This window comes from Parasteatoda tepidariorum, chromosome 8 (assembly GCF_043381705.1).
Source record: "Parasteatoda tepidariorum isolate YZ-2023 chromosome 8, CAS_Ptep_4.0, whole genome shotgun sequence".
NCBI lineage: Eukaryota > Metazoa > Arthropoda > Arachnida > Araneae > Theridiidae > Parasteatoda > Parasteatoda tepidariorum.
The window spans coordinates 59,664,656-59,675,383 of NC_092211.1; positions in this window are offsets into that span (position 1 = coordinate 59,664,656).

Consider the following 10,728-nt stretch of genomic DNA (forward strand, 5'->3'; position numbering starts at 1 on the left):
AAGTATTAATTGTTGCGTGGCATAAATTTAATGAGTCTTTTTCCAGGTCGTGACATTTTTAAGTCGCACAATGGGATTGTTGACAGCGCGATGGTCATGAATCTTCATCCTAAGCTTTTAACTGCCAATCAAGAGAATGTCATTACTGGGCTGACATTTTAATATCTTGACTTTCAAGTGACCTCTGTCGCATGCATTTACCCAAACGCTTTTTGCATTTTTCCCATCCATCATTCTTTAGGTATTATAATAAGCTTCGAATGGGTGATCCTGCTGTTGGAAATTGCTAATACCATTAAATATTAAAGAACTATTTTAAATTTTCAATAAAATCATTCTGATATTAAGGAACTTCGTTAAATACAGTGAAGGTAACTTGATTTGTTTATTTAATTGCATAACTGAAGTGTAAACTGTTTTGGAAGCTTTAAAGTGGTACAATAAAAAGACTTGCACTTTACATGACGTAATAAAATGACTTTATATTAAACCGATTGAAGCATTAAGAGGAAATGAGACACCATTAAAATGAAAATTTTAAATCTTTACATTGGGATAGTAACATGACTTTGAATATTTTTAAATTTATAAAATATAAAAGGGATAAGGGACCATTATTAAGAAAGTTTTAAAATGATTTAATGGGACATAGAAATGATTTTAAATTTATTTAAGTATTAAGGAGATACGAGACCATTAAAGTAAAACTTTTAGCTTTCTTGAAATGGAATAATAATATGACTTTAAATTTAGATTGATTAAAATATTTAAGGGACATGCGGCCTTAATACGAAAGATTGAAATATTTGCAAATGGATAGTAAAATAAATTTAAAATTAAGCTAATCAAAGTATTAAGAAGATACTGGATCAGTAAAGTAAAATTTTTAGATTAGTTTAACAGTATAATAGAATGACTTTAAATTTAGATTGATTAACATATTCTAGGGACATGGGACCATTATTATTAAAGCTTGAAATCTCTTCAATTGGGTAATAAAATGACTGAAATTGCTTTTAAGCTAATTAAAGCATTAAGGTAATATGTTATCGTTAAATTTAAAATTTCAGACTTTTTTTTTAAATTTGAAGTGATATAAAATGTTTTGGTAAATTTTATGAATTACTTGAGCTAATTTCAAAATGTATAACAATTTCAAAGGTTTTCTAATGATTAATCTTAGAAAATTGTATAAAAGTATGTAGTAGTAAAAAAGTTCAAAATTTTCCCTTCGTATCAGTGAATCAGTGAATCGAATCAGTAAATTTTTAATCAGTGGATCAGTGAATAGATGAATCAGTGAATAGGTAAATCGATAAATTTAGAATCCAGTACCATAGCAAATTATTTTGTAAACCAAAAAAGAAAAAAAGTTTATAAACGTATAACTTTTAAAAAGAAAGTTGGAGAGCACATATTTTTTTAAAACTTTCTTTTTTAATTATTTATTTCTATTTCTCTTCTTGTATAAAAAGGTTAAGGAAATAACCAGATGGCTAAGATGTCTTTAACCTCGGAAATTAAAATAAAAAATTAGAAACAGATAAAATAATTTTATTGAATGCAGCTGACGCAAATTATTAAGTTATGAAAATTACAAACATGTAAACTTTATACTTTTATAAATATTTTATGATAGTTATGATACTGTTATTCAAATTTTCCAATTAAGAAATTGAAAATGAATGTAGTTTAACATTAATTATTTTACAATTGTTGCAAAAATTAAAATTATTTAATTGTAATTATTTTGCTATATGTTCTTCAAATCTTCAGCTATTAATGATGCAGCCCTAGCTAAAATATCAGCAGACGAAGTTTTATCTTTTGTTTTCATGTTTTCTTTAATGAAACGAAACAAATTACAAAATGAATAAATGAAATATCTTATTAATGTATAAAAGAATCGTTAAATAATAAGACTATATGTTATGACACAAAAAGCATGTTTGTTATGGTACAAAAAGTAATAGTCTATTTCACAGATAATACTGATAAGACGAAACAAAAGCGATTCTTTAATCTCTATTTTAAATAGTTGTTATTGATATATAACTTAATTAAGTCGTTTGCATATTTCGAGCGTTTTTCCTAAACATTATCATTATATAAAGAAAAAAAACTCGTTAACCTCATTTAAGTTTATTCTGATAATGAAAAATGATATTATCCTTTAACGATAAGGAACTGAGAAAAATGAACAACCGCTTATTAAGAACAAAGCATAAAAATATTTATAATAACTATTTAGATTTAAAAAAATCGCACATTAGTAGTTTTTAACAAACAACAAAAGTCAAAAGAGCTTGTGTATTTCAAAACATAGACATCTCATTAAGCTGTTTTAAGATATATACACTGCTTCCTTAATCTTCTTTTTCATCCTAATAAATCCATTTTAACTAGTAACACTGAATAAATGTAAAAAAATGTCGTTTGTTTCCTCATAAATCGATATTTTTTCCCTAAAAATATTTTTTCTTTCTTTGTCTTTCATTGGGAAGCCATTTTAAGATTTAGTTTTCTTGAAGCCTTATAATATCTTTTCATGTTAAGTCATTGAGCCAGAAAGAAAATAAAAACAGAAAAGGATTAATTTTAAGAATGAATCTTTTTATTTTTGGGCGGAGAAAACCAACTCGGATTAAAGTGTCATTTACCGAAGATTCTTTGTACATCGCAAATATTTACATTTAAGACTTCACGGAATGATTTGTAGTTATTTACATGTTATCGTTAAAGTGTGTAATTCAGTTATTTCATAGAATAACTAGGTATTTCATGAAATAATTAGATAAGTGAGTTAAAGCAGTATTCCCCAACCTTTTTCTCACTGCGGACCTGTTAACGTTTGATAATTTTACCGTGGCCCGCTGGGGGGGGGGGGGGGGNGGGGGACGTTGATTGTTTATATTTCAGATTATTTTGATTTATTAATTTTAATTTAATTGTATTTAAACCATGCCTTCAAAATTAAATACAGTTACACCCAAAAATCAAACATTTAGTGATTCAACTTACTAGAAGGTTAAATCAATGAGAACCCTGAGCTTGTTTCTTTGCAATGAGATGGTTCCATCTGGGGGTAATCGGGGGCAATGAATGTCCAGTTTATTCCGTTGCTTTTTTTTTGGTTGCTGTTACTGTTCTTCATTAGTTCCAATGTAAATTTCGCACAGCGCTTTCGTGTTTTATTTATATTTACAGTTATGATGAATGATTTTTTTTTTATTAAAACTAATTGAAACGGAAAATAGTTGCAGTGGTTTTTTTTCCTTACTTTTTTTTTCTTTTCTTTTTTCTTTTTGCTTTTTAGAACATTAAAAAATTTATGTCACTACTTTCGGGGGCCCCCTTTTTTAAATTAATAAAATTTTAATGGAACACAGATATTTTCAATTTGGAATAACCTAAGAATTAAATTCAGTTTCAATTAAATGGGCGGCCTAGTGTCATTTGATCCACAGTTCGGGAACACTGAGTTAAAGTATATAATAAATAAAAAAAATCATATGACAGACCGTTAAAGTCAACAATTTCAAAGTTAATTTACAAATTAATTGTTCATAAATAGCTAAGATCTCTCGAAAAATACATTTATTTCCTATTGCGGATGATTAATTGATAAATATTAAGGTAAAGCAGATGATATAATTTATTATTGTTCACATTGCTCGTATTAATAACTACGTCTAAAAGCGACGGAATAAAGCGTACGCACACACGTCATTGCAATGCAGCTATAAGCGATTCTAAACAAACTAAAAGCAGCTGGAGGTGGTTCAAAGAACTTTCGAGTGCCGCATTTCATACTATAACGATCAAGTAATCGGAAATCGCAAGTAATTGTGAACAATCAAGTAATTGTAAATAAGTAATATCATCAAGTAAATATTGAGAGCCGTGATGGCTCAGGGGATAGAGAGTTCGCCTTCCAATGAGGTGAACCGGGCACGAATCCCAGTCGATACGAGTTCCGCATCCGGCTTGCACCGACCACAGTGCTGAAGTGAAATATCCTCAGTGGTAGATGGATCATGGGCTAGAGTCTCCTTGCCGTCAGGCTGACCGTGGGAGGTTTTCATGGTTTTTTCTCTCTCCATGTAACGCAAATGCGGGTTAGTTCCATCAAAAAATCCTCCACGAAGGTAAATTCCTCCCAATACTTGATCCAGGAGTTCCCTTGTCTTCAGGATTGGATTCAAAATTACAAGGCTACGGAGTTGAGCATTAGTAGTCGCAAACTCAAAAATTGGGATTGCTGTTCAACGATGATTATAAAAAAGTAAAAATTAAAAATACAAAGATTTCTGTTTTTTTTTTTTTAAATTTTTATTTATTTTTATTTGTAAGATGTAGTCTAAAACTAGACGAATACTCGTTCTTCAAACGGGTTAGCAAAGAAAATGGCGAGGTTTAAGTCATATGACATATATACTGTATAGCAGGCATGAAATTTCTACTAGCCAGTTCGTCATTGGCGACGGAATGTTCAGGGCTTTCGAATAAGTTCAGTCTGGTAAAATATTGTGTTTCAAATTAGTTCCCCAGAGTTTGTTGTAGTTTGTTTCCACGAGCTAGGGCTCAAATTTAATGGTTTACGAAGGCCACCTCAAATATGCTAGTTAATTAGATTATGCGATATTTTAAGTTACGAAATCCGATACAAAAACGTACTTTTTCTGAATAAAGATGCCTTCTTTTTCGACTGATTAGGATTTCTGATCCTCAAAATAGGCGATCTGGAAAATATGGCTCTATTAGTTTGGTCAGGAATGCGGACGAAAGCTTATACCCCTTAATGCCAATCATACTTTTTGCTCATTTCGTTATACCTCGTGAATTTTTTAAGTGAAATGAAAAAGTTTTGCAGACAATAAAAGTAGTCTATCTGAAGCTAATTCCATGCAAAAAATAATTTTGAGAACTATTAACTATTTTTTATTATTTTGTTTAGTAACAGTAAAAAATTTTTTTAATTGTAAGGTATACAAATTTTCGCAGCATTCAGAAACATGTAACATGTCAAAATACAAAATTTGGACAAAATTGTTCAAATAGTTCCTTAGAAATCAAAATTTAAAAAAGTTCCATAATTAACCAACCGAATTTTAAAAAAAGTTGTAATTGTCAGTAAGCAATAAAAGTTGCTTCACGCGCAGTACATAGCAAAATTGTGTAGTTTACGTAATACGCTCTTACGTAAATAGTGTAACGTATTTCAAAGAATTCCAGAAGTTCTATGAGCCTGTAGCAAAATTGTGTAGTTTACGTAATACGCTCTTACGAAAATAGTGTAACGAATTTCAAAGAATTCCAGAAGTTCTATGAGCCTGTAGCAAAATGGTGTAGTTTACGTAATACGCTCTTACGTAAATAGTGCAACGCATTTCAAAGAATTCCAGAAGTTCCATGTGCCTGTAGCAAAATGGTGTAGTTTGCGTAATACGCTCTTACGTAAATAGTGTAACGCATTTCAAAGAATTCCAGAGGTTCTATGAGCCTGTAGCAAAATGGTGTAGTTTACGTAATCCGCTCTTACGTAAATAGTGCAACGCATTTCAAAGAATTCCAGAAGTTCCATGTGCCTGTAGCAAAATGGTGTACTTGTTGTACCACTTGCAGTAGATTAAGCTTCTTAAAGCGCGAATAGAGCTGTTCAAATTGAGTTTTCGTTAGTGCCAGATCCCGTAGGAGGTCGCAACGTACAATCTTGCTTATTAAATGAATACCCTCTTCAGATTTGTCGTTAGAGACTGATATGTTGCAGAAAATGAAAGAAAACTTTCTTCTTCATCAACTGTAAATACTCTAGTGTTGTAATTGTGCACGGTATTGGATAAGTGTCAGAATCATATGGAGTTGCTTTAGAAACTGAAGGAACCCCTGTATAGTATATTAACTTAGAGAGTTTCGTTGGAGCCTACCTTGGCTGTTTTTACGAACGACGAAAATAATTCTATGGCATTATTATTATTAATTTACAAAAAAAATTGTAAAAGCTTGGTAATAAAAAAGTTGTCGTATGGTGTTCTATGACTATTAATTTTTGTGAATGTCTTCAAAATTTTGCGTGATGGAGCACAAAATGATCATATAATGCCTTTTCTGATTAAATAAAGCTGTAGCTATCAGACACCACTGATATTATCTTTCAAATATTTGAAAAGAAAAAGAATCGTGGATAGTTTAATTTATGTTGTTGTTGTTGTTCTCATCTCTATGACCAGCAGAGCTAGATCAAGTCCATGAGGTCGTTCACTCTGAGAAATTCTAGCATCAACAGGGGAGCTTGAATCAGGTTCTGCCTGGTAAGTCCCAGACAAGATAAAATGTGGTCAAGGGAGACCTGGGCAGCAGAACACTTAGAGCAGATTTCGAAGTGTTTATTACCATCGATATAAGTCATTGATGACAGATGTCTACTGAGGAAACGAGTAATGGCAGTTTGTTCTTGTCTACTGCTGCCCCAAACCAAGGAGCCCCCTGGGCACCCGCCGGTACACCATGAGTGTACCGGCGGGACCTTCCAAATGGCCATATTCTTTGCCTTACACTTAGAAAAATGCTCCAAGAAAGTAAGAGGATCGACAGTCGTAATGGTCTCTTCAGCGCCTGCTTTGGCCAAACTGTCAGCAATCTTATTTCCAGCTATATCGAAATGCGACGGAATCCAGTGAAAGTGGATCCGATGAGAAAGGGAAAGATGTTTAATTTATAACAAGGACTAATGAAATATCCAGTAAGAAATAGCAAAGATTCATTTTTCGAATGACTCTCCCGAAGGAACTAATTTTCGATTGATTTTTAGAGTCTAGAGTTAAAATTCCACATTTCACCTGTAATTCAAATTTTAGATCCATAGTAGAAGCGGTTCTCGAGTTACATGAGAGACACACGCACACACACGCAAACTCTTCCTTTCATCATTGTAGGTCCATGATTTAAGGAAATACTTTATTTCAAAAATCATACTTTCAGAATGACGCATTCACTGATTGTTTTCTAAACATTTAATTCTTTACATTTAAAATTTTAAACACAACAAAATTTATGAAAATTTTCTGTAAAAGATATTGAGACTCAGTACATTTCACCACATAGTATAGCAGATTGTTAACTTTCAACTTGTAATTTTCTCCAAAATTGAGTTTGACAGTAGAAACTGTGTCTCATAGCAATATACTTTTTCGCAATTTTCAGTTTTTACATATTTCTTATGGTTTTGGCCACCATAAAGCTTTTTAAGCTATATCTGTTGAAGTTTCGGAAAATTGATCACATTTAGTGTTAAGATTTTGGAAAATTGATCACAAATAGTGGCAGTACGTAATAGGCTCGTACGTAATACGCTCTTACGTAAATAGTGTCACGCATTTCAAAGAATTCCAGAAGTTCTATGTGCCTGCAGCAAAAAGGCATATATCTACATTTCTATATTATATATTCAAAAGATTGTTTAATTTCTTCATATTAGTATTAAAAAAGTGTTGAAAATGCCTCATACTTTGTCAACGAAATTTTGAATTAAGTTTCGTTATTGTTGTAATAAGTTTTTCAAATTTAAACCAAGATAATTCGTGACTTTGTATAGAAGTTACATTAGGGATGTTCTGTAATCATCGCCCTTGTTATACATTTTTTATAGATCCGTGTCTATAATGAGATTAGGTATTGGGAATTTCTATATTAAACGGGGGAATAAAAAAACGCTATTGATTTGTAACGAATTTTCTAAGAGAAAGGCGGATTGAAAAACATCGTGAAAGCAGATTAATTGCTTTCGTTTGAATAGTATTTGAATCATAGTAGAATAATCACCTTTAGACTCCTCTCTGCTTAATCCATCAATCAAACGGGTTTTGATGTATTCAATCTCACCTTTTTCGAAAATCGCACTTGAGATTTCAGCAGATTTTTTGTTTGTTTTAATATCAATCTTCTACCACTGAAAAACATACTTCAAAAAAAAAAGAAAAGAAAAAAAGATTCCAAAAATATATATTAAGGATCGTCTTTGTAGTACACTCTGTATATACACATCGATTCCAAATTTTTTTGGTGAAGAGCACAAGAGTTTAACCCCTTACCGATCGGTTAATTTTCAAGAAAACGGTCATAAAAGTGCCGACTTTTTAGGCTTTTGTGCTTGTATTACGTATTTGATTAGTACTGAAATCCAGTGTAAAATAAACTATCTACAATTACCTTAAAAAATATCCTGTCACTGCCATCTGGTGTGTAAAATGAGAAATAAAATGTTTCCCGGGCAAAAGAAATGAATTAGTTGTATTCTTATTGGCGCGTTATTACTGAACACTCCAGCCCGTCAATATCACGGGAGCGAGAAATAGCAGGCGACAACTCACCCCGTCATTTTCACGGGAGCGAGAAGGAAGGGGTTGAGGAGAAAATATTATTGAAGGTTTAAATTTTGAAAATGGAAGATAAAATTCGTCAACAACGAAATAGTTCGACGCCATTCTGATATAACCTATCACTAAAATTTCTCATATCCTAGTCCAAGAATATGTCTTACAATTTATAATAAGCTATCAAACTTTAAATTAAATGACTGGAAATAGGATTAAATAAGACATTAAAATTCTTATTCTTGCACAATAATATATTTAAAAAAAAAAGCAGGTAAACAGTATTTAAACTTTATCTTCCCTCCATTGTTTATAATTCGCGATCGCAACGCTCGAGTACGCCGTCTAGCGGGAGACTGTAAATATCAGACATTAATTTATCACGTTTTCATTTAGTTCCATCAAAGTCATTGACTGAATCAGACACCATTTTTTAGCAGCAAATAAGAAACATATTAGTAAATCTTTCAGGAACAGAACACGCCAAACATTTGAAGAGAAATTAATCAATAATTTTTAATTTCTATTATCAACAAACTTGCAACTGATGACTTCCGATTTCGGATACTGTTACAGATGTGTGTATTAAGGTAAAATGCATTTCTTCTGTCTTCAATTCATTACGAATTAAAGTGAAGTCAACATTGCTTTCGTCATTCCAGTGAATAAATATGAATTCAGAACATACAGAATTGTAATAGTTATAGCATATTCTTCTTCGTTATAGAATAGTATATATTTCTGTATCCATATAATTCGGAAAACAACAATAAAAAATTATCCAAGTTACTTGAAATAGTGCCATTTGTGCTGATTCTTAATTAATTTAAATCGTTTTCTTGGTAAGTTTTTTTTAATTTTGAAAGAATAAGTTCAACTAGAATTCAGCTATTCTGTTTTTAGCTACATATTCAAATTCATATCAATTATAAAATTTTGCTGTGTAGTATGTTATCTAAAAGTAATGAAGGTATAAACTATGTATCTATTATTTGAGAATAAAGTTTTCAAACAAGGAACTTATCATTTTGGAATTCTCCGGGAATCATAAATCAGGTAAGTGCAATGATTTTTACAATAAAAAATTTGCTTGTAAATATTTTTTTTTCATTTGATGATGGTTCTCTACAGAATGGTTTTTTACGTCTGATTAAGAACTATAAGAATAATAAAAAAAGAAACAATATGAAAGTTTTTATTTCAATGTAAAGAATTCTTAAAATCTTTTTTTTATCCTAAGAATTCTTTATTTTCCGTTTTTTAGTTTATAATTTTTTGATAAAAATTGTTCTCAAAATACTTTTTTTGAAAAATTAAATGGTATAACATTATGTGTTTATGTATACTTCTTGTATATTCCAATGTTTGAAGTAATATGATTCAGAAAAGTATGGAATAAAAATTCGGTACTTACGTATTAACGCCACCGCCGCTACAGATTTGGCGGTTTTTAAGTGCCGCCAATCTACACTTAAAATTTTTGCGACAATTCATAAAATAAAACACTTTATTTAAAATCAAAATAGTTAATCGGATTTCGGTGGAAAATGAGCCGATATAGAGTTTAGCATAGATTCAAAACAATCATATCGCCATATGAACTCTGATAAATAAGATTCCAAATGAAATAACATTTCCAAAACGTACGTTTACCAAGATAAAGTTTTATGTTGTGGGAATTGGTACATTTTCGTTTTTTCGGTAAAATATTTCCCTCCTGAAAAAATAAAATTGCATCTTGTTTTGTTTTTGGCAAATCCCAAAGACGAATATTCGTAGCACTAAAAATGGCGACAAAAAAGAATTTTTTTTTTGTTTTTGTTTCGTCAGCATTCTTTATTTTACGTTTCTTAGTTTCTAAATAATGATTTTTATTGAAACTTGAAATTTTTTGATAAAAATTGTTGTCAAAAAACTTTGTTTACAAAATTAAATTTCATAAAATTATGAGGCTTATGTATACTTTTTGTTCATTTTAATTTTTGAAGTAATATGATTCTTAAAACTATAGAATGTAAAGTTTAAATGGGCCTTTCATGTTATATCATTAAATTTAGTAATACTATTTCTCGGGAAATTAGGTTTTAACTCTTATAAGAAATATACATATTTTTTTCTGTTAATGTACAAATATTTTTCCGATGCGTTTTGGATATTCCTTCTCTAATAAAAAGAGATACCATTTAGTTTTCGTTTGCAGAAGAAAGAATATCAAGCATTTTTCTTTTTTAAATTTAATTAGCCACAATAAAGAAGGAACGTTGCAATGCTACACGCTACGTTAACGACGTCTCCAGAGTAACTGAATGACGGTTCATATAGAAATCGCAGGTAAGCGGCTCACACAACAACGCCC